Source organism: Macaca fascicularis, chromosome 2 (genome assembly GCF_037993035.2).
Source record: "Macaca fascicularis isolate 582-1 chromosome 2, T2T-MFA8v1.1".
NCBI lineage: Eukaryota > Metazoa > Chordata > Mammalia > Primates > Cercopithecidae > Macaca > Macaca fascicularis.
Genome location: NC_088376.1, coordinates 52214975 through 52239274, shown reverse-complemented (window position 1 = coordinate 52239274; position 24300 = coordinate 52214975). Strand labels below are relative to the sequence as shown.

Here is a 24300-nt window from a genome sequence, read left to right as displayed (position 1 = left end):
CTCATCCTCCACCATCCCCCAGGTGATGTTTGGTCACTCTGGCTTGACTTCTGCAAAAATCCTTTTAAGTTGGTTTAGTCAGAATCCCCCTGATGTTTCTTCTTAGTAATTTCCCATCCACTGACCCCCACCCTGTTCTTTGGCTATAAATTCCCACTTGCCCATGCTGTACTTGGAGTTGAGACCAATGTCTTTCCCTCCCTGCGAGACTCCATGTAGAGGTGCTTGAATAAAGTCTATCAAAATGGTCCTGAATAAAGTCTTCCCTACCATCTTTAATAAGTATCATTGATATGGCGATTCCTCAAGGATCTAGAACTAGATGTACCATATGACCCAGCCATCCCATTACTGGGTATATACCCAAAGGATTATAAATTATGCTGCTATAAAGACACATGCACACGTATGTTTATTGCAGCACTATTCACAATAGCAAAGACTTGGAATCAACCCAAATGTCCATCAGTGACAGATTGGATTAAGAAAATGTGGCACATATACACCATGGAATACTATGCAGCCATAAAAAAGGATGAGTTTGTGTCCTTTGTAGGGACATGGATGCAGCTGGAAACCATCATTCTTAGCAAACTATCACAAGAACAGAAAACCAAACACCGCATGTTCTCACTCATAGGTGGGAACTGAACAATGAGATCACTTGGACTCAGGAAGGGGAACATCGCACACCGGGGCCTATCATGGGGAGGGGGTAGGGGGGAGGGATTGCATTGGGAGTTATACCTGATGTAAATGACGAGTTGATGGGTGCAGCACACCAACATGGCACAAGTATACATATGTAACAAACCTGCACGTTATGCACATGTACCCTACAACTTAAAGTATAATAATAATAAATAAATTAAAAAAAAATAAGTATCATTGAGTTACTTTTTATTTAACAATCCCTTTCCTCATCTCTTCACTCCTTAATCTTCAGAGACTGGGCTTCTCCCCACACCTTCCTGGGGAAGATAAAAAATTACACCCTGGGCCTGGTACGGTGGCTCATGCCTACAATCCCAGCACTTTGGGAGGCTAAAGTGGATGAATCACATGAGGTCAGGAGTTCAAGGCCGGCCTGACCAACATAGCCAGCCCCATCTCTCTACTAAAAATACAAAAATTAGCCAGACATGGTGGCACACGCCTGTAATCCCAGCTATTCGGGAGGCTAAGGCATGAGGATCACTTGAGCCCAGAAAGTGAAGGTTGCAGTGAGCCAAGATCGTGCCACAGAACTTACACCCTGTCACCAAAGTCAGTGGATAATTCATTTTACTGGAATTCTCTGATGAGTTTAAATTCACTCTTTCTGGCAAATCAGCTTGGTTAGTTTATAAGACACTTCTCTCCTGGTTCTCCTTGAATCTCTACGAACCTTAAGGCCTTTCATCCTCTGCCTGTTCCTTTTCCAACAGAAACAAAGCTCCACCATTGGCTCAATATTCCCCTCTCTCTGCAGGCTCCCTTGGGCAATCTGAAACAAATTTTTGCTTTCAACATTATCTTCAGCCCTAACCTGTAATTTGACTCAGGTAATACTACCTAAGGGTATACCGAGAAAAGCATAGTTAAAAAAGCTAAAGCCTTCGGGATAAGATGTGCCTAGGTTTAAAACCCAAATCTGCCCTTTAATAGCTATCTAAATAATGAAAAACTATTTAATGTCTCTAGAGTTCAGTTTCGTTGTTTGCAAAGTGAGTACAATAATAGTACTGTAATTTCCTCAGAAGAATGGTACATGAATTAAATTCAATAGTGCATTTAAGGTAAATGCTCAACAGATTTAGTCACCATTATTCTGATGCTCCAAAGGCATTTTAAACTTAATATCTCTAAAAATGAAGTCAGTTAATTATGTTGCTGCTTTCCAGTTACCTAAGCCAGAGATCCGGAAGTCATTCTTCCCACAATAAGAATGACATACAGATTCCTGGGCCCTGCCTCAGACTTATTAAATTAGAATATCCAGGGAAGGCATTGGGAATTCTGTAGGTCTACAAGCCTTCCAGATGATTCTTGGCAGAGAAGGTTGGGAAACTTCTTTGTACTCCTGCCTTTGCTTCCCCACCAATTGTTAGACCAATTTTATCTACAGATTATTTCTGGAATCCACCCCATCCTCTCCATCCCTACCACTACTTTCCTAATCCATCCTAGACTAAGTCTAGGCTTAACCTTAATCAGGATGTTGATGGGTGCGACTGGAGGTGGTATCCAGGAGTTTCTTTGTTTCTGTCTGTCTGTCTCTGCCGCTTTATCTTTCATCTCTCTCTTTTGCTCCTTCTTTCTCCTTATTTCTTTTCTCACAGCCACCTTACCCATAAATAAGCATTCTTAGGGCCTGGGATAGGTACCCCTACCTAGCTGTTGCCACTCTTCCTTCCTGAATTTGGACCCAGCCCCTGAACTCTACAGTTTACCAACAAGGATCTTGCAAAGTGAGGATGGATGTGCTGGTATCAGACCAACTCCCCGCTGAATTCCAAGTGTGTAACTGCCCCTAGATTCGGAACAGCTTGCTCAGAGCTGCCTGCCTATTTTGGACAACTACAGATCCAGCCCAGACCCTGGGTCACCTTCAAGATCCGTCTCCAAAGCTTTGTGACCTCCTCTCCTCCCTACCAACTGGTGGATCCAATTCCTCCCCATCATGGGGAAAATGCTTTAGATACACTTTAGTGAAAAAAATAAGGATACAAAATTATATAAAGTAAGATCACTGTTGAGAAAATAAAATATTGTATCTATGCATATAAAAATATTAAATACAATTTAAAAATGTCCCATTCCCTTCAGTGATATATCAATGCGTTAAGTAGTTATCTATGAGTGGTGAGGTTTCACAAGTTTGATATATTATAAATTTATATGTTTTATAGTTTCAAGTAGTAAATGAGTAATACATGAGCTGGGATGACCAACTGAAATGTCATCTGGGTTTTCTCCCTTCATTTGTCCCTTGTCTCCCATGCCTCATAATCATTTCTAGTTCAGAACCAGGCTTTGTAATTCCTGCCTTGGGAATTTTGGACAAAGATGTCCACCTTTCACAACTGATAACACCCAAAAAGATACAACTATGTTAGGTCAGGGTATTAGTCTGCGTGCGCTGTCATAACAGAACACTGCAGATTGGGTGGCTTAAATAATTGGAACTTATTTCCTCACAGTTCTGGAGGCTGGAAATTCAAGATCAAGGTACCAGGGGACGGTTGGTCTCTCCTGAGGCCTTTCCTCCTGGCTTGTAGACATCACCTTCTCACTGTGGTCTCACATGGCCTTCCCTCATGTGGAAAGAGAGAAATCTCTGGTATCGCTTCCTCTTCCTACTTTTTTTTTTTGACAGAGTTTTGCTTTTGTTCCCCAGGCTGGAGCGCAGTGGTGCAATCTTGGCTCACTGCAACCTCGGCTCCCCAGGTTCAAGCGATTCTCCTGCCTCAGCCTCCTGAACTCAGCTGGGATTACAGGCATGCGCCACCACGCACGGCTAATTTTGTATTTAGTAGAGACAGGGTTTCTCCATGTTGGTCAGGCTGGTCTCGAACTCCGGACCTCAGGTGATCCACCTGCCTCAGCCTCCCAAAGTGCTGGAATTACAGGCGTGAGCCACTGCGCCCTGCCTCTCTTCTTGTTTTATTTTAGTTTTTATCTTTTGTAGAAAGAGTCTCCCTATGTTGCCCAGGCTGGTCTCAAACTCCTGGCCTCAAGCCATTCTCCCACCTCAGCCTCCCAAGTGCTGGGATTACAGACATGAGCCACCTCGCCTGGCCTCTTCTTTCTTCTTAAGGACACTAGTCCTATGGGGTTAGGGCCCCACCTTATGACCTCATTTAACCTTAATGCCTCTGTAATAATCCCTATCTCCAATTACAGTCACATTGGGGGTTAGGGCTTCGACAAGGAATTTGGTGGGGGACATAATTCAGTCTATAAATGTCAGTGGTTCTCAAACTTCAGTGTGCATCAGGATTACACGGAAGGCTTGTTAAAACACAGATTGCTGTTGTTTTTTTTTTTTTTTAAATGGGGAAGGAGAGGAATATACAAATGCATAATTCCATGTATATCTAGAAAGGTAGTAAAAACCTCTTAACGTTGCTCACCATTAGGAAATGGCCAGAAATGGCAGGGGTGTGTGACTCAGGTTTTTCCCACATACTGTTTTATATGTAAATATGTAGCATGTTTATGTATCCCTGAAAAAATATAAAATTATCTCATCTATCTATCTACCTATCTCTATTGAACCTTTAATAGAAACACTGACTACAGCCAATTTTGTCATTTAAGCTAGTGGTATTTGTTTTTAACCTTTTCCCAGAAACTGGGTCTGTATTTTGGCAAGTAACAGTTTGCAAAACTGCTAAACTTGTGTAAAGGTGGACACCTCTGTGAAAAGAGAAGAGCTCATAGTATGTAGTCACGAACTGAAGCAATGAACACACGCTACACTTTCGTGTAAGTCTTCGAGTGTCTGAAACATGATAGCTTATGATCCTTTGCCTGTGAATCGGTCTCACGGGACGTGATAAGACCACAAACCATTTGAAAACTTTGCATTCCCTTCACAGTGAGAAAGCATTGCTAAGAAAAACAGATTCATAACTCTTAATGACTTCTTAAATGACAAGATTCACTATGAACTCAAAATCACGGAGCAAAAAACTGCTTTTTGGTTTCTCCTACCTTTTATAGCTTACTGAAGTATAACTGACATACAATAACCTGCAGTATTTAAAAAAATACACCTTGATAAATTTTGACACATGGAACCAACAACACAATCAAAATAACAAACATTTCATTACCTCCCAAAGTCTCCTTGTATTCCTTTGTCATCCTTCTTTCCCATTCCTCCCTGTAGGCAACTATGTATTTGCTTTCTGTTGCCATACATTTGTTTGCATTTTCTAGAATTTTATAGAAATGATTCACACAGTATGTACAGTTTTTTGGATCTGGCTTCTTCTTCTTCTTTTTCTTTTTTTTTTTTTCTTTTTGAGATGGAGTCTTGCTCTGTCACCGAGGCTGGAGTGCAGTGGCGTGATCTCAGCTCACTGCAACCTCCACCTCCGGGGTTCAAGCATTCTCCTGCCTCAGCCTCCCAAGTAGCTGGGATTACAGGCACACGCCACAACACCCGGCTAATTTTTGTATTTTTAGTAGAGACAGGGTTTCACCATGTTGGTAAGGCTAGTCTTAAACTCCTGACATCGTGATCCACCCACCTTGGCCTCCCAAAGTGCTGGGATTGCAGATGTGAACCACCACGCCCGGCCTGAGTCTGGCTTCTTTAACTCACTCAAGTTAAAGGAGTGTGCTATTCATCCATGTGGTGTGTATCCAGAGTCCATTCATCTTTGTTGCTGGATAAAAGTCCCTCATATGGTAAATCACAATTTGTTTATTCATTCAACTGCTAATGGGCATTGGTTTGTTTCTGATGAACCACCAGTATCATGTTTTTCCCTCGCAATCATCTCATTTCTCCCCATTTTACAGATGAAGAAATAAAAAGACTCTCAGAGGACAAGTAACTTGTCTAAGGTACAAAGACAGTACTTGGAATAGAGCCTTAAATTATTACAATGTTTGAGCTGAAAGGAACACTAAGGCATCTCTCTCTTCTCTTTCTCTTTTTCTTTCTGGCCTTCTTTTTCAACTGCTTGGTGTTGAGATTTGATTTGTGATCAACAAGAATTATTAAGTATTTATCTTTATTCAGGGTAAAGTCAGCAGGTTCTTCTTTGTCAGCTAAATGCTGATACCCTTTTATTTAAATTCATTCCTAATATGCTCCTACCATAGGAAAATATTCTGGAATGTTCTATCAGCCAAGGTGACCTTCTCTCCCACAGGAGCAGGAGTGTGTTGGAGCTTGCTTGTGCAGGCTTTTAAGTGCTGCTTGTTAGATTTTTAAAAGCTAAACACAGTTATTATGCAATTTAAATAATATACACTTTCAATTAAATATATGATATTAAAAACAAAGTTGAAAACATTCTAAAAACTCATTGTTTTTGAATTATTTTACTACATTTTACTAACACCTAGGCTTTTAAAGTTATTTTGTTTCTTCTTAATTCTACTTTCAGTGATGTAACATTGGTAGCTCAAAATCAGCCTTGGTGGGACTATTTACGTGATGGAAATTGGCAAAAGACAAAACTCAAAGTGAAATTTATTTTTTTTTTGATTGACTAGACTTAAGAACATGATAGTGAAAATGGTAATAATTTAAAATCTGTAATCTCCAACTATTACATTGTGACTAGCATAAAAACCAAGAATTTTTTTTTTTTTGGGGTATTTGGGAACCATTAAACAATTTAGCAAATAAACTGCTCACATCACTGATGAATGAAGTTCTGATATATATCTTCCTCGTTTTACTTTCATCTTACTCATTAACATAAACAAAAATACCAACCAATATTCAAAGCGAAACTACTTAGGGAGCCAGCTGTTAAACATTTACCAGCAAACCACCGCCTCTGAAATTAAACCCTATGCAAAAACCAAAACCAAACCAAACCTAGCCTACAAGACTAGTTTCTGTTTAGATCTCATAGGAAGTCAAAGCCTCTAAGAGAAAAACCAAGAGCACAGTGAAATCAGAGCTTCCAATAGAAAATATTTAAAGTTTGTTATAATTTAAAAACTGGATAATATAATAAAATGACTCACAAAGATATACAATAAAATTCTCTCTTACCAGTATCCCTCCGCCATGTAGTTCTCCTCCTCAGGGGCAATGTCTATTACCAGTTTTGAGTTTTCTTTAAGAGACGGTCTATATATAAACAAGTAATATAATCTATTCTTCTTCTGCCACACCATTTGGTATACATATATACAATATTAAAATACACTATTTTGTACTTTTCTCTCCCCCCATTTAATATATCATAAAGCTCTATTCACATCAGTGTCATGGCTGCATAATATAATAGCATATGGATGTAGCATCATTTATTTATCTATTACTTAGCTACAATGCAGAGACATTGTAATGGTTTCCAACAGTACTTAATTTTAACCCATGTATGTTAGTATCCATATATCTGCTTTTACCTGGTTATGATTTGTTGTGTCTCTCCTCATTAAGTTATAGAAAGTGAGTCAATTCATGCAAACATAGCACACCTACTAGGTGACTTGCACTGTGAGGGATGCAAAAATAAAATTTTAAAACATGATTGGTCTTAACACGCTTGTCACAGCTTGAAATTTAAAAAATAAGAGTATAATAATGATTCGGATAGCAGCCTAGCAACTGTCAACTGTCACAAGACTTCACCTTTAATTCACTTTTGAGCTTGGATTAGTCATTTAATTCTTGTAAACTTTTGTTTGCACATCTTTAAAATGAAGATGGCTATTCCTGCCTTGACCACCTCTTTGGGTTGTTTTGAGGATCAGAGTGGACCATGTTTGCAAACACTAAAAGACCACACATATCTATGGGTACATGACCTCTCCTGCCTCATCTTGTCCACATTGTGTCCAGCTATGTTGAACTTACGTATGTCCGCACCCTCCACATGTAGGCCTCTGCATGTGCAGTGTGCCTCTCCTAGAATGCACAATCACAATAGCCCCCCTTTCCAGTCACACCAATTCCTACCCTTCTTCAGCTTCCAGATTCCCTGACCTCCCAAGTTTAGATCAGGTGCCCTTCCTATACACTTCCTGAGAGTCCCCATCAGGACACTGCCATTGCTATGTCATGGAAGGGGAAACTGTTTATGTCTTGTTTACAGCTGTATCCTAAGCTCTCAATAAATGTTCAGTAAATGAGTAAATGAATCAATTGCCTTTAATGAAATGGAGCAGGGGACAACATTGAGTGTACTAGGGCCAGGAAGACCTTTATCTACATTCTCTTCTTTGATCTTCACCATACTCTGTGTGATAAAAATTATTATTTGCATTTTGTAAACTCAGGGGGTTAAGTGATGATGGAACCCAATGCTGGCAGACCCAGAGGACTTTCTCCATAATTTCACTCTGTCCCTGCAGATTATAATATCACTCTATCCCCAAATGCAATGGCAAACAGTGATTGATAATTACTATGGCCAACCACAGGGTTATTTGTGTCACTCATTCAGTCCTCCCAAGCCACATGAAGTGGATGACGTCACCATTTGCAGATAAGGAAATGAGAATGCCCAAAGGTGAAGTGACTTGTCAAAAAGTGCTGTAAATTCTCCAAAATGAAAAATCATTGTGAACTGGAGTGGACTGAGAAGACTCCATAGCAGAAGAAAAATTGGAGTTGATACTTGAAGAAAGGGTAGTGTTTAGATTCTAGAAGCAAAGTTGTTGGAGGGGTTTCTAGTTGGGGACAGAGAAAAGGGCACGAGTATTTGAGAAACAGAGGACCAGGTGACAAGAGAGAAAGATCATGTCTAAGAGTTAAGGAAACATAAGATGCAGAGGTTGATTGGTTTATATTATGAAAAGCCTAGAAAAATTGTATCTCAGAAGTTGTATTTTAAGGGAAATGGGAATAATTTTATGGAAATGATGAAGGGTGTATTTGAGTTTCCTTTCCTTTAAAATGGGAATTATATGTGATTTATCTAATTTTCTTGTGGATTTAGCTTTAGCTAAAATGTTTGATTTTTTTCCTTAATAGGAATTATAACTGATCTTATCCCAGAGTTTCCAATTCTGAGAGACAGAAACCATGAGAAATGGAAAGTGCTAAGAACCCTTGAACTCCGCTATTTCAGGGTGGAGCAGGACATGCCATTCCATTCAGTGAAAGACCTTCTGACTTTTTGTAGTTGAGAAAACATTGGAGTCATATGTGATTTGCGTAGCAAGACCTTTGAAGTCAAATGGCTTCTGAGCAAAATTGTGAATTTCCCCTTCCCCTCCTCAATCGCTTTCAAACTAAACTCAAAAACCATCCGCAAAGATCAACTTCCCATGGTTTTTTTTTTCCCCCTATATTTGGCCCTCATGCTCTTTCTTTTTGGCCCAAGTTTTCAAAGCAGGGTTTTTGAGGGACTCTTGCCTTGCCTGTTTTTCATTGGCCTACTTCCTCCCATTCTCCTTGCCTTCCACTGAAGCACCCACACAGGAAGGGCAAACCTGTCTAATACCTGCTCTTCAGTTGATGAGGTGCTCAGTGTTGTGTGACCTACATAAATTGTAGATTGAGAATCAAGTCTGGGGGAGCATGAGATGAGTATTTATGCACCTCTTCTCATGACAGAGCTGTGCACCAACGAAAACTTTCGTCAGCAAATGTTTTAAATGCAGATGACCTCAGCACAGGTAGGAGCTGAGCATTTGTGCTCCTGAGGCTTAATTTCTTTAGAGGGGCTCCCAGCTGGCTTGGGCACCCAGAAATTTCAGGCCCTGTGCCTTAGCTTTGTTTCTTCAATTTCAGGCCCTGTGCCTTAGCTTTGTTTCTTTGACACTGCCCTAACTAAGGTGACTGTATAGTTTATCATACAGACCAGGACATGTCTAAAAATAAAAGGGATTGTGAAAAATAATTAAAACTATATAGTTTTAAAAATACTTGTTGAATGAAAAATTATTTTCATTATTATTGAACTTATAAGATATAATAGTTCTATTCGAAAACTATTTTTAAAAATAAAATTGCTTCCAAAAATAAAAATAACATGTTCATATTTACTAAGGAAAAATTTAAAAAGACTTATTCATATTGATCCTTTGAAACTTAATAACATAAGAATAATTATTCTTGGTATACAGTAACATACTTCACTATATTTCCTAGATATACCCTGTCTCTAACACCATATCACAGTGTATGTTTTTTCTGAAGACTGTATATATTCTTTTTCAATAAGGTCTTTTTATTTTTTAATTTTTCATAAAATTATGTGAAATAGCCTTCAAATTTATATCTTCTAATTAATTAATTTGAAACCATTAGCACCTTTTTTTCCCTGTAGTTATATATCAAATTTTTAAAATTTACAGCTGGGAGCGGTGGTTCATGCCTGTAATCCCAGCACTTTGGAAGGTCAAGGCAGGAGGACCGTTGAGGTCAGGAGTTCAAGACCAGCCTGGCCGACATGATGAACCCCCGTCTCTACTAAAAATACAAAAAGTTAGCTGGGTATAGTAGGGAGTGCCTGTAATCTCAGTTACTCAGGAGGTTGAGGTAGAACTGCTTGAACTTGGGAGACAGAGGCTGCAGTAAGCCAAGATGGTGCCATTGCACTCCAGTCTGGGTGACAGAGTGAGACTCCATCTCAATAATAGTAATAATAATAATAATAATAATAATAATAAAATGTAAGGTCTGCATAATACTTGGTAAGTGCAGAGAAAATTATAAGCAGAAGAGTTTTAACCCTAATTTTATTTTTTGTATTGAAATATATATAAATATTTAAGTCTAAATGTTTTTATAAATACCTTCATTTTTGCATCTTTTGACTATAAGTTTGGTACCTTTGACAAACATTTTTAAAAAGGCAAAAATTATTTAAAAGTTGTCTATAATATGATTCTTTGAGTGTTTGAACAAATATAGATACTGCAAAAATACAGGTCCTTTCCATTTCATTTTATTCTAATATAGAATACAAACTTATGCAACTAAAAATGAGATGTCTAGCAAACATTTTTTATATAAGTTAAAATAACCCAGAGCACAATCATGAAGCTTTAAAACTAAATCTTATAAACCATTTAAACTCTCATTTCTTGTTTTGTTCAGTTCCTGCCATGCTTTTGTATGGCTTAATTTTAATGTCTTCTTGTTTATAAGCTTTGCCTTCAATAATTTCAGTTTGCCAAAATTTAAAAGCTGAAGTTTTGGGGTGCTCTACTCATTTTATACCTTGATTAAAGATTTCCAGCTGATTTTGAGTGAAATGCAACCAAAATTTACAGGACACATTTAAAATGTCAGTGGCAATATAGGATACTTATGTTGTGTTACAAATTTGTTCTTCAAAGACTCAAATGTTTCTGAAATCTAATTAATGATGAACAGCAAAGAGTGGATTCACATGTTGCTATACCCAAGTATTTTCTTTCTTCAATATCAGTATCACCATGAAAATTATGTAGTTCAGTTATTTTATCTGTGTATATGCAAAAATATTTGTGAGTTTTGGCAATACAGCTTCTATGTCAATTGGCAAACTATCATAGCTTGTTTAACCCAATTATGAGTCATGTGCATGGCAATCAATTCCAAGTACATTTTTGCTCTGCAAGTTTAATTTAGTAGAAGCATTATTTTTTCCACAATGCTGTACATTGCCAGAATTTGTAAGCATATTATGGATGCAAAAACAAATCATTTAATCCTCAATGCTGTACTCTGTAATCGAATTTACAATAGCATTCGCAATAATTTCAGATGTTTCACTTTCAACAAAAGAAAATCCTGCAAGTTTTACTTTGATTCCGTGAATTGGATGAGAGCCTTCAACTGTCATCAGAGTTAACTAGATTTTTACTTGAATCACCAGATGACATTGATATAAAATTGAGGACATGCAGTTGTTTGGCAAGTTCTTCTTATGCTAATTATCCACTATCATTATACACTATCACTTTACAAGTGTATGTACATGAGGAAACGGGATTTAAAAAGAAGAAAATTAAAATAGATAAAGGATCATTTATTTAACCTAAATGAAAAGTTATGATTTAAAAGAGGTTGTATAAATGCACCTTCTGAAGCTGCACCTGCTCAACTGATGTCATATTCAATATGAATCTTCTTAAATTTACTATTAACTTTCGAAGTAGACCCTGATGATTTTTCAGCAGATTTGTGTTTCCTTGTTTTCAAGTGGTCCATGATATCACAATGGGTCCCACAGTGGATGGCAAATGTCTACATTTTATGCAAGTTTCACTTTAATCATTTATTTTCTTGAGAAATGGCAATTTTGTACTTGATTTTGTACTAAACTCATGTTTTCATTTCCTTGAGGTCATTGCTATTGAAAGAGTTTATTGTAAAATAAAAAAACATTGCCCAAAAACAAAAGAGTCATGGATTTATTTGGATTTATGCCATTCAGTTCAATAACTGGCAAAACAATTGCAGCATTCAGACTACACAGTAAGTTCTGTGGCAGGACTGCTTGTCTTCTGCCTTCTGTACATATTTTATATGTACCTAACCAATAATTTCCCACTAACTTAGTGACTTGCTGACTTTGTGCATTTATAGAGAGTGGCACAAGCTGATAGACTGTCTGGCAGGACAAGCAGCATAGAATATTTCTTTTACCACCACCTGAGACCAGGAGTTATCTGTCCCTAACTGCTCATGACTGAGTACAGGCATACCTTGTTTCATTGTGCTTTACTTTACTGAGCTGTGTATTATGATTTTTACAAATTAAAGGTTTGTGGCAACCCTGCATTGGTCTATTGCTGCCATTTTTCCAACAGCATGTGTTCACATCATGTCTTTGCGCCATGTTTCAGTAATTCTAACTTTTTCCTTATTATTAGTATTTCAAACTTTTTCCTTATTATTGTATCTGTCATGGTGATCTGTGATCAGTGATCTTTGAGGTTCCTATTGTAATTGTTTTGAGGTGCCATAAACCATGCCCATATAAGACATTGAACTTAATAAATGCTATGTGTTTTCTGACAGCTCCGCCAACCAGCCTTTCCCCATCTCTCTCCTTTTCCTGGGGCCACCCTATTTTCTGGGACACAACAATATTGAAATTGGACCAGTTAATAACCCTACAATGACTTCTAAATATTCAAGTGAAAGGAAGAGTCGCACATCTCACTTTAAATCAAAAGCTAGAAATTAAGCTTAGTGAGGAAGGCATGTGGAAAGCCAAGACAGGCCAGAAGCTAGGCCTCTTGAGCCAAAAACTTAGCCACATTGTGAATGCAAAGGAGAAGTTCTTGAAGAAAATTACTTCCAGTGAACACACGAATGATAAGAAAGTGAAACAGCCTTCTTGCTGATATGGAGAAAGTTGGAGTGGTATGGATAGAAGATCAAACCAGCCACAACATTCCCTTAAGCCGAAGCTTAATCAAGAGAAAGGCCCCAATTCTCTTCAATTCTTTTTTTTTTTTTTTTGAGACGGAGTCTCGCTCTGTCGCCCGGGCTGGAGTGCAGTGGCCGGATCTCAGCTCACTGCAAGCTCCGCCTCCCGGGTTTACGCCATTCTCCCGCCTCAGCCTCCCAAGTAACTGGGATTACAGGCGCCCGCCATCTCGTCCGGCTAGTTTTTTGTATTTTTTAGTAGAGACGGGGTTTCACCGTGTTAGCCAGGATGGTCTCGATCTCCTGACCTCGTGATCCGCCCGTCTCGGCCTCCCAAAGTGCTGGGATTACAGGCTTGAGCCACCGCGCCCGGCCTCCTCTCTTCAATTCTATGAAGGCTGAAAGAGGTGATGAAGCTCCACGAGATAAGTTTGAAACTAGCAGAGGTTGGTTCATCAGGTTTAAGGAAAGAAGTTGTCTCTCCATAACTTAAAAGTACAGGGTGAAGCAGAAAGTGCTGATGTAGAAGCTGCAGTTAGTTAGCCAGAAGATCTAGCTATGATCATTGATGATGGTGGCTACACTGAACAGATTTTCAATGTAAGTAAAACATATCTTCTTCCATTGGAAGAAGATATCTCCTAAGGCTTTTGTAGCTAGAGAGGAAGAAAAGTCTATGCCTGACTTCAAAGCTTCAAAGGACAGGCTGACTCCCTTGCTAAGGGCTAATACAACTGGTGACTTTAAGTTGAAACCAATTCTCATTCGCCGCCTGAAAATCTAACATTTATTCTGCAGCATATGGATCAAGTAATAATTTTTTGACTTTCAAGTCTTACTATACAAAAACAAATTTCATAAACTGTCATATATAGTGATTCCCCTGATGGATCTGGGCAAAGTAAATTGAAAACCTTCTGGAAAAGATTCATTATTCTACATGTCATCAAGAAAATTTGTAATCCATGGGAGGGTGTCAAAATATCAACATTAACAGGAGTTTGGAAGAAGTTAATTCCTATCTTCGTGGATGACGTTCAGGGGTTCATGATTTCAGGCAGGAAGTAACTGCAGAGGTGGTGGAAATAGCAAGAAAACTAGAACTAGAAGTAGAGCCTGAAGATGGAACTAAGTTGTTGCAATCTCATGATCAAACTTGAACAGATGAGGAGTTGCTTCTTGTGGGTAGGAAGACCCTCCTCCAGCAAAAGGATTATGACTCAATGAAGGTTCAGATGATTGTTAGCATTTTTTTTTTTTTTTTTTTTTTTAGCAATAAAGTATTTTATTTTTGGAGACAGGGTCTCATTATGTCATCCAGGCTGGAGTTCAGTAGCATGATCATGGCTCACTGTAGCCTTGACCTCCTGGGCCCAGAAATCCTCCCGTCTCAGCCTATAGCTGAGACTACTGGAATGCATCACCGTGCCTGGAAAATAATTTTTTAAATATTTGTAGAGACAGGGTCTCACTATGTTTCCAAGGCTGGTCTCAAACTCCTGGGCTCAAGTGGTACCCCCAATTTAGCCTCCCAAGTAGCTGGTGCATGCCACTATGCCTGGCATGTAACATAACTTTTATATACACTAGAAAGCCAGAAAACTTATGTGACTTGCTTATCACAATATTCGCTTTATTGTGGTGGTCTGGAACTGAACCTGCAGTATCTCCAAGGAATGACTGCCAACTTCATTTTATCAGCAGCAGTCCTGTATGGTTCTTCTGAAAAGAAAATACTAGCTACATTGCTTCTTGAAAGAGTTGAAAAAAGAGAAATGGGTTATTGTTAGTGTCTGCCAGATTTTACCATATGTCAAAGTGAAAAGTCAACATTATACATACATCTCACACACTATTCCATTACACCATGAAAGGAGAGAAGCTGGAAGTATAAAGTAGCTGTCTGCCTAATCCATTCTGGCTTGTTTTAATGCAACTACTAACAAGTACACTCCATTAAAAAGTGAAGTATTGGGGACAAATGGTACACACTAAGAGGATGCTGGAAATTCAGGTGTAAACTGGGACTCTTTTGAGCAAACTGGGATATATGATCACCCTAGCCCCAACCCACTTTGACTGGTTGAATTTAGCTACATGATGCTGTCAGTCTCCTGAGTTGGCATTAAAATAACTCTTGTCTTTATTCTTCAAATAGAGCAATTCATTGACTTTGAGTTTGTTTAACTTCTTGAGTAGGACCTTTAGGAAAGCATCATTACAAACGTGATGATTGACTTCGCATTCTGAAAAACAGCCAGGTTCCTACTCAGCCTCCAAGGCCTTGTTTAACAGGGTCCCAACCATCTCTTCTGCCTCATCTTGTCCCACTCCTACATCACCACACTTTGCCATGCTTGTCTTCTTTCAGTTCTTCAGATATGCCAGGTATGATCTATCGTCAGAGGCCTGGGAGGCTGTTCCCTCTACTTGGAATGTCCCTCCTCCCACACTCCCAAGCTTAGATCTCTCTCTTCTTGGAGACGGATCTCAGGTTAAACTTCATCTCCTTTAAGAGTTCCTCCCTGGGTGCCTACCTAAAGGACATCTCGCTTCATTTTTCTCAATCTCAGCCCATGTTTATTCTCTTCCTAGCACTTATTGATAGTCATTGCAATTATTTTGTTAATTTGTTGGCTTGTTTATTTTATTGACAGCCCCTAACATGAGAATGTAAGATCCATGGCAGAACGGCTTTTTCTCCTCTTTTTACCCTCATATCCCCAGAGTTGGGAAGGGTGTCTGGCAACAAGCACCAAATAAATATTTATTGAATGAATGAATAGCATATATTAACATTATGTTTAAGGTACAAGACATATATCAAAAGATTTTCTAACAGTTGGGTCAAATTTAATATATATGACGATGTTGATTGTAACATCAAGTTATCTAAAACTGTTATTTTCATAATGATTTTTATCATACATTTAGCCAGTTAGCTCCCAAGGGTACTACTCTGCTATAGAAGCACTTCTCAGAGCCTTCAAGTCTTCAAACAACAGGGCAGGGTCCGAGCTGCTCAAGTCCCACTTTCTGAGACGGTGCAGTAGACAGCAGCATCCCTCCAAGCCCCTAGGGTGCAGACACTGTGGGAAACTGATAATTCAAGCCTATAAAGTTCCTTTCAGCTGTGTACCTTTAGAAGCCTGACCTTATATGGAGTCGTGGTTTTTGAACAGATGGTTGAAATGACTTTGTTAAATACAAGAGTCTGTTGTTTTCAGAAGCTATCATACCACCGATAACTTTATTTACATTATTTGATAAACATGCTCCATCTTCTCTCTGCATTTCTGCTCTGCAAATGTTCTGGTTCCTGGGCAAGTTTGCTCAAACCCTGTGATACTTTCTGTAAAATAAAATGAGCACCTCCTTGTATCTTGACATTTAAAAGATAATTCCACAGTTACCAATTAGTGTCATAATCATGAGTGAATGATTTGTGAAATATTTTTTAATGTACTGTGTGTTTTTTTTTCAGTTTCCCAATATTAACAAAAGGCTTCTTTATAAATAAAACACTTTATATATGATTTTGGCTAAGGGGTGGGGGGTGCCTCAGTTATGAGAAAGTAGAGGGAGCTGTGCTGACTTTACATGAATGAGGTGACGCTATCAAGGAAAAAGCTGGTACCTCAAGTCACACACAAGAACCAGTCTCATAACTATAGTCTTTATGTTTTCATCTCTCAACAATAACTCTGCATGCCTAAACATCTAACATTAAGGGATTAGTCAGATAGATTATAGTACATTATGCTCTAGAGTACAATACAACATTAAACATCATGTGGAAGACTAACGATGTGAAAACTTGTGCTATATTAAGTGAACAAAGCAGGAGATGTAGGCATATGTACAATATAATATCATTTTAAAATTTTCTTTAAAAAAGCATATTTGTGTAGAGAAAAAAAGGACTGGAAGGTTATGTAATACCAAACATTGTATGTCTGGAATATAGTTGACTATTATTATCAGACTGCAAGGTAATACCAATATACCAAAATATTAACTCAAAATGTTAATGATGAATTTCCCTGAGTGATGGAAATAGGAGTGGTTCTTTCTCCTTTTCTTTGTATCTCCCTCCCTTCTTCCCTTTCTTCCTTCTTTCCTGTCTCTTTTCTTTCTTTTTAAACCTCTGTTCTTTAAACCTAAAGTGGGCATTGATTTATTGCTTTTGTGATTATAAAACGTTTTTTCATTGATATGAAATTAACATAACATAAAATTAATCATTTAAAGTGAACAATTTACTGGCATTTAGTACATTCACAGTATTTTGCAACCACCACCTCTAAGTCTAAAACATTTTCATCATCCCCAAATGAAACTTCTTATCTATTAAGCAGTAATTCCCCATTCTCCCCTAACCCCAGTCCCTAGCAACTACAAATCTGCTTTTGATCTCTGTGGATTACCTCTTCTGGATATTTTCTACAAATGGAATCATAAGATAAGTGAATTTTGTGTCTGATATCTTCTACTTAGCAAATTTTTGAGGTTCATCCACATTGTACTGTGTGTCAGTACTCCATTTCTTTTTATGGCCAAATAACATTCCCTCATGTAAGTTCCTCATATCATGACTTATTCATACATCCCTTGATGGACATTTGAGTTGTTTCCCATATGGAACTTTTCCTTCTTTCCTTCCTTCCTTCCTTCCTTCCTTCCTTCCTTCTTTCCTTCCTTCCTTCTTTCCTTCATTCCTTCCTTCTTTCCTTCCTTCCTTCCTTCTTTCCTTCCTTCCTTCCTTCTTTCCTTCTTGCCTTCCTTCCTTCTTTCCTTCTTTCCTTCCTTCTTGCCTTCCTTCCTTCTTTCCTCCATTCCTTCCTTCCTTCTTTCCTTCCTTCTTTCCTTCCTTCCTTCCTTCTTTCCTTCCTTCCTTCTTTCCTTCCTTCCTTCCTTCCTTCTTTCCTTCCTTCCTTCTTTCCTTCCTTCCTTCCTTCTTTCCTTCCTTCCTTCTTTCCTTCCTTCCTTCCTTCTTTCCTTCCTTCCTTCCTTCCTTCCTTCCTTCTTTCCTTCATTCCTTCCTTCTTTCCTTCCTTCCTTCTTTCCTTCCTTCTTGCCTTCCTTCTTTCTTGCCTTCTTTCCTTCCTTCCTTCTTTCCTTCCTTCCTTCTTTCCTTCCTTCCTTCTTTCCTTCCTTCCTTCTTTCCTTCCTTCCTTCTTTCCTTCCTTCCTTCTTTCCTTCCTTCCTTCTTTCCTTCCTTCCTTCTTTCCTTCCTTCCTTCCTTCTTTCCTTCCTTCCTTCTTTCCTTCCTTCCTTCCTTCTTTCCTTCATTCCTTCCTTCTTTCCTTCATTCCTTCTTTCCTTCCTTCCTTCCTTCCTTCCTTCCTTCCTTCCTTCCTTCCTCCCTCTCTCTTCTCTCTCTCTTTCTTTCTCTTTCTTTGTTTCTTTCTTTCTTCTTTCTTTCTTTCTTCCTTCCTTTCTTCCTTTCTTTCTTCTTCTCTCTCTCTCTTTCTTTCTTTCTTTTTTTTAAAATAGAGATGGGCTCTTACATGTTGCCCAGGTTGGCCTCAAACTCCTGGCTTCAAGCAGTTTTGCCTCAGCCTCCCGAGTGGCTGGGATTACAGGATGCAAGCCACTAGGCCCAGCTGCGCATTTAAAACTTTTAAAAATTATTCTGTAACATTGAGTTTGTCAGGTAATGAGCCTCAGGATTAAAAAAGAAAAGGGAGTGGGCTAGGGAATAATCAGTATTAGCAAACTTTCTCAATTTTCTTCATTCAAAAGGATACACAAGCAGGGAAAATTTGAGGTATGGGAGGTGATATGAGCAAATTTAAGTATGCCTCTTACTCATGTTTCCTTGTCCTCCAATTTTCTTCCCCAGAGGCAACCTCTCTAACACCTTTTTTTGTGTTTAAGTATATTTTTTTCATGAACAAATATACATGTGTATTTGTATGTATGCATATATATTTTCTGACTTTTTTCCTTCTTTCAAAGAATTGTTAGTGATATTCTAAGCTCCAGTAACACACAAGGAAAGGTGGCTTGCTAATAGTGTTTTTGTGTAATTTTTTGAGACGGAGCTTGCTCTGTTGCCCAGGCTGGAGTGCAGTGGCATGATCATAGCTCACTGCAGCCTCTAGCTTCCATGCTACAGTCTGCCTCCCACCTTAGTCTACCTAGTAGCTGGGACTACAGGCATGCACCACAACACCTGGCTAATTGTTTGATTTTTTGTTTTTTTGTTAAGACGAGGTTTCACTATGTTGCCCAGGCTCGGCTAATGCTCCTTTGAAGAGTTCCTTCCTTTCCTTTATCTTAGCTCCCACTCCTCTTTGAGAGTTCCCTTCACCTTCCAAATAAACTACTTGCACTCAGGTCCTAGTTTCAGGTCTCTTCTGGGAACCCAAGCCGAGACGCAAACTTTATCTTATTAAATTTTTATAATGCTCCGGGAGGTAGGTGTTTAAAAAACTCCATCCTACAGGTGAGGAAACGGAGACTCAGCCAAGTAACTGAGTCAAGTTGGAGAACGGCAGCCAAGATTCTAACTCAGGTGGATGGGTGCTTTTCTTTTCTTCCTTTTTCTTTTCTTTTTTCTTTTTTGTTTATATCCCTTGTTTTGCTTGGGGAAATAATACCAGCGTCTAACTTGAGAGGGTGCAAACCTGTGGTAGTGGTAGCACTGGCGGAAAGCAAGGCCTGGTGCTGGCTGTTGGGGGAGCAAACACACAAAGGTGTCGTTCTTCGTAATGTCAGGCTCCTACTTTCACACTGTTTTCTGTTTTGTCTTTTCATCATGGCCTTCACAATTGTCATATCAAAGTTGTTCCCTAAAAACCTTATAAGATGTGCCACATTTGTTTATAAAATATACAACTTTTGGAAACTCCATGCAGGGGGTAGACACCAGACCTCCCCCTGGCCCCTGTGCACGTGTTTAATCTCTCTTCAAATCAAATGCCCACAACATTTCCTGCTAAAATTGATTGGCTAAGGCTCATCAGCTCCTCTGGGTGATCTGCTATCTTCCTTCTCTTATGACTCAGGCTATCGACAGCTGGGAAAAGGCACACACCTCTGACTGATGGCGACCCAAAAAGAAATCATAGAGAAGCAACTTTGGCCCCACTGGTTTGATTTTTCCTTCCTTCCTCCTTACACATCCAAGGAAGTTTTGGTCTGGACATCTCTTGCTATGGGTAAGTGCGTGGGTTTATGAGGCAGGTTCTCATGGAGATGCCTCACCAGGGCCTCTCCCACCATTTCCTCAGAAGCCCACCTAACAGCCACATTACCCTTAGCATTAACTCTTTCAGACACAGACAATAGATGTTATAAAAGTATTTTATTAATTCTCTTCACAGTGGTAAGTTTTACGACTTTTATAATCTTCCTAAGAACAATCAGAACATTGGATGCCTCTGAATATGGAGATAACAAGACTTGTTTCACAGCCTTGCTTCACAATCAAAGTACACTGGAATCAATACTCATGGAAAAAGTTCCCAAGACACTGGGAAATTAAAAAATTTCCGAAGTGCTAAATGATTCAAATAGTTCAGGATGATAAATTAATTTGAGGATAATTATTTACTAATATTAAATATTAAATTATTTTAAAGAATCTAAACATACATTGTATTTCCATTTAGGCCTTTGTTATCCAATATTATTTCACTATGTCTCAAAATACTATATATATATATATATATATAGGCAATCCTATATATGCATATATATATTTGTGTGTGTGTATACATATACATACATACATATATATACACACACACATATATATAAAAAATCATTTCTCAGCCTTTTGGCTAAAATCAAGTGCAGTATATGTTACCAGTTTTATAAACATACATCTATAGTCCTAGAGGAACTCCTGTACCTGTGACAGATCAAAGAATTACAGACATGACTGTTGTGTACTATACTAGAGATAGATCTTCAACAGGTTCTTAAATTTTAACTTTCATGGAAAAATGAAAGGAAAAAGGCAAAATTATTATCATATTGAAAAAAATCAAAGGGAGAACAGCCATCAGGTAAGCCATTCAGTCTCCAGAGGACTTGAACTTGTCAGTGGGGCCTCAGCATTAGCCCACTTAGGAACAAAGTATTTCTCAACAGTTTGTTTGCATCTTCAAAATATCCAGTAATTTTTTTCATGTTACCTGGGAGAAAGACTCTGATGGAAGTGGCTTATGCTAATTAAATTCACAAGAGCCTTATTGACAAATCAAATCGCCAATTAACCAATTTGGAATGGAAAAGAAAAGAGTGCTATTAAGGAGTCTGAAATATCCATACTGTCAGGTCAGAATTTTCTCTCACTTGTGGAAAAGTCTGCCTAGGAAGTCAATTTACTTTTGGAAAGTTCCTTGTCAAAAACCGAGTGAGCCTAAAGGGAACTGGATCAGAATAATGGGAGAACTGGCATTATAAAGAATTAACTGAAGTTGAAATGATTTAGAAAACATATCTATGTCTTTTTCAGAAGGTCGGACTGTGTATTTTCAGTGGAATTTTAAATTTTTTTTTTTTAAATTTGTTCTGGTAATAATGCTCAAGTCCCCATAGAAAAACTCACCTCTAACCAAACACTGCATGTTCTCACTCATAAGTGGGAGTTGAACAATGAGAACACATGGACACAGAGAGAGGAACATCACACACCAGGGCCTGTTGGGGGGGCGGGGGTGGGGGTGGGGGTGGGGGGTGAGGGGAGGGAACTTACAGGACAGGTCAATAGGTGTAGCAAACCACCATGGCACACGTATACCTAGGTAACAGACTTGCACGTTCTGCACATGTATCCCATTTTGTTGTTGTTGTTGTTGTTTGTTTGTTTGCTTGTTTTTAAGAAAAAAAAGAAAAACTCACCTCTAAATTGTATTCTAAAGGCATTTGTAACTCATGCATTTGCTAGAGTCAGCTGTTTTGGTCTGAATTTTGGTGTGGCTTAATTCTAATTTCTTTTATAGCAAAGTCCTACCAGTACAATTAAGAAAGGTTTCCTTGATAATATTTTTTTTCTATCAGCTTTCACTTTTTTCTTATCTACTTCCCCTGCCGTGACCTTTGCCTTTATGTCATCTTGATCATTACGCCACAGACTGAATACTTTGAAAAGTGCTGAGATATTGCACTCTAATGTAATTGTAATGCGTTAGTTCCATTTTGCCAACACGTAGCACTTTTAACACTTCACTGGCAAACAAGCTGGTGATGAAAAGCCAGGCTTTCTGCCTTGTGAATCCTTCACCAATTTTCTTGATTAGAAGAATTTAAAGAGGGTTACTAAACTAACTGAACTTCCCACATTTTCTATGGACAGAACTTGAGAGTTTAATGTCATAGTTGAATTTATTAGCACTATTATATTTATCAAGAATTAGGTAGCATGTTCTTTTTATCTTCGTATGTTTAGCATCTATTAAAATGTCTGGTAGAGAGTAAGTGTCTGGAGACAATTCTCCTTGGATTTCTCACATTTCTACATGTCTTATGAGTAAAGGGATTGACTGACTTTGTTCTGCACTATTTTTCAAGGGTGTTTGTGTAGCAAACCACCTTGGAAGAGTGAAAAAGTGTCTCAAGAGTAATGAGTAACCATGCTTCCTGTTCAGTGTAAAAGGCCTGGTTTCCCTAAGCTCAGAGTTCCTCTAAAATGCTAACACTGGCTACTTCTACTGCTGTAAGCAACAAAATCACTTGTCTCTGACCCAAGAATCTCATGACTTCTACCAGCTTCTTTGAAACTGGCAAGCTAACAAATAGCTTCAAAATAGGATAAAATAGGATAAAATCTCAGATCGTTAAAGTTCTTAAGAGTAAGTGCTCAAAAAATGGGGGATGTTGTTGAACTAATTAACAAATGTATAGGTGGCTTAACGTTCTTCCGAATAGTCCACAGTTATCCAAAGAAAGAGCCCAAGAACTTCTATTGGTAAGGAGCTATTTCACAATATATTTTCATTAAAGTACCAGTGTGTGTTAGTCAGCCTACGTTTATTTTAGATATCGTTGTTGACTTTAAAATGTTGGCAGCAGTATGTTTGAACTCAGCTAAACATTGAGTTGCATGATGGGAACCGATTATTTATTTAAGCATTACCTAGTTAGGTAGGAACTGCAGACTTTGAATAGTGTCTACTTGCTTCTACATCAGTGTCCCTAATGGATGAGGTTATACTTTTGGTATACAGAGCTGAAATTTTATTCTTTCTTTCTAAAAATAACAGCTGATTCTCTTTAAAGTGACATTTTCACTTGGAACACAGAAGCATTGACTTTGGTGTTTATTTTTCCATGTGCTTTAGAGATGCTTTTGTTTTTCTCTCAATTTTAGAATGCCTGACAAACCTGAACCAGGAAACCCTTTACCAACAGGAAATGACCCAGTCTTTCTGCATGGCAGGTGGCCACGCTGCCACCTGCTCCCCTCCTGTTAGTCATGACTCCAAGAGTCTTGACAGAGGGCTGGTCTTGACAGGCAACTGGAGATCTGGAAAGAAAATCTCTCTTCAAAGGTAAACAAGTGATTCAGGCTAATTACCTTTCATAATTATCTTAGAAACTGTATGGTATATTAGAAGAGAAAAGGTACTAGGATTGGAGACATAGGTTTACATCTAGTCTTGCTACTTTTTCTGGATTCTGGGCAAGTCATCTGAACTCTCTGAGTCTTAGATTTTCCAGTTGTAAAATAATAATAATAATAACGATGAAGTAATAAAACACCTTCTCTACCTATATCATAACATTGTTTGGAGCATCAAACAAAATAGCTCAATTCTGGTCAGTAAATGTAACAATCATATAGCCTTTTCTCAACATTTTGGTTGTACATTTAGAAGGGCTTTGAAGACAATAAAAGTTTATATAAATGGAAATATTATTAGTATTATTAGTAAGGAGTATACCCTGCACATTCCTTTTAACTTCTTGCATCACTCTTTTGCACTGAACAAAATGTCACTCTAAGGATTAAGCAAATGTGCCCTTGAGTGCTATGTATACATTGAATTTTTATTTTTTACTTTTCTTTTTATTTTTAGTTGACATGTAATAATTGTACTTATTATGGAATACAGTGATATTTCAATACCCATGTATACAATGGATAATGATCAAATGAGGGTAATTAGCACATTCATCATCTCAAATATGTATCATTTCTTTGTATTGTGAACATTCAAAATCCTTTCTTTTAGCTTTTTAAAAATATGCAATAAATCATCATTAACCATATTCCCCTCGCAGTGCTGTAGAGCACCAGAATTCCTTTCTTCTATCTAGCTGTAATTTTGTATCTGTTAACCAACCTCTCC

General features: G+C 38.2%; 1 protein-coding gene across 2 annotated transcripts in view; it reads left to right on the top strand.

Moving 5' to 3' along the window:
- Positions 1 to 23101: 23101 nt before the first annotated feature.
- The window catches only part of TM4SF1 (transmembrane 4 L six family member 1), a 31593-nt gene continuing 30394 nt past the window's right edge, over positions 23102 to 24300 (top strand). Inside the window, exons 1-2 of one of the 2 annotated variants that reach the window (XM_074031265.1) lie at positions 23102 to 23167; positions 23319 to 23499. The gene's annotated coding sequence lies outside the window, so the exon portion shown is untranslated. Of the gene's footprint in view, positions 23500 to 24300 lie in introns of both variants that reach the window. The other variant, XM_074031264.1, reaches the window with a different exon arrangement.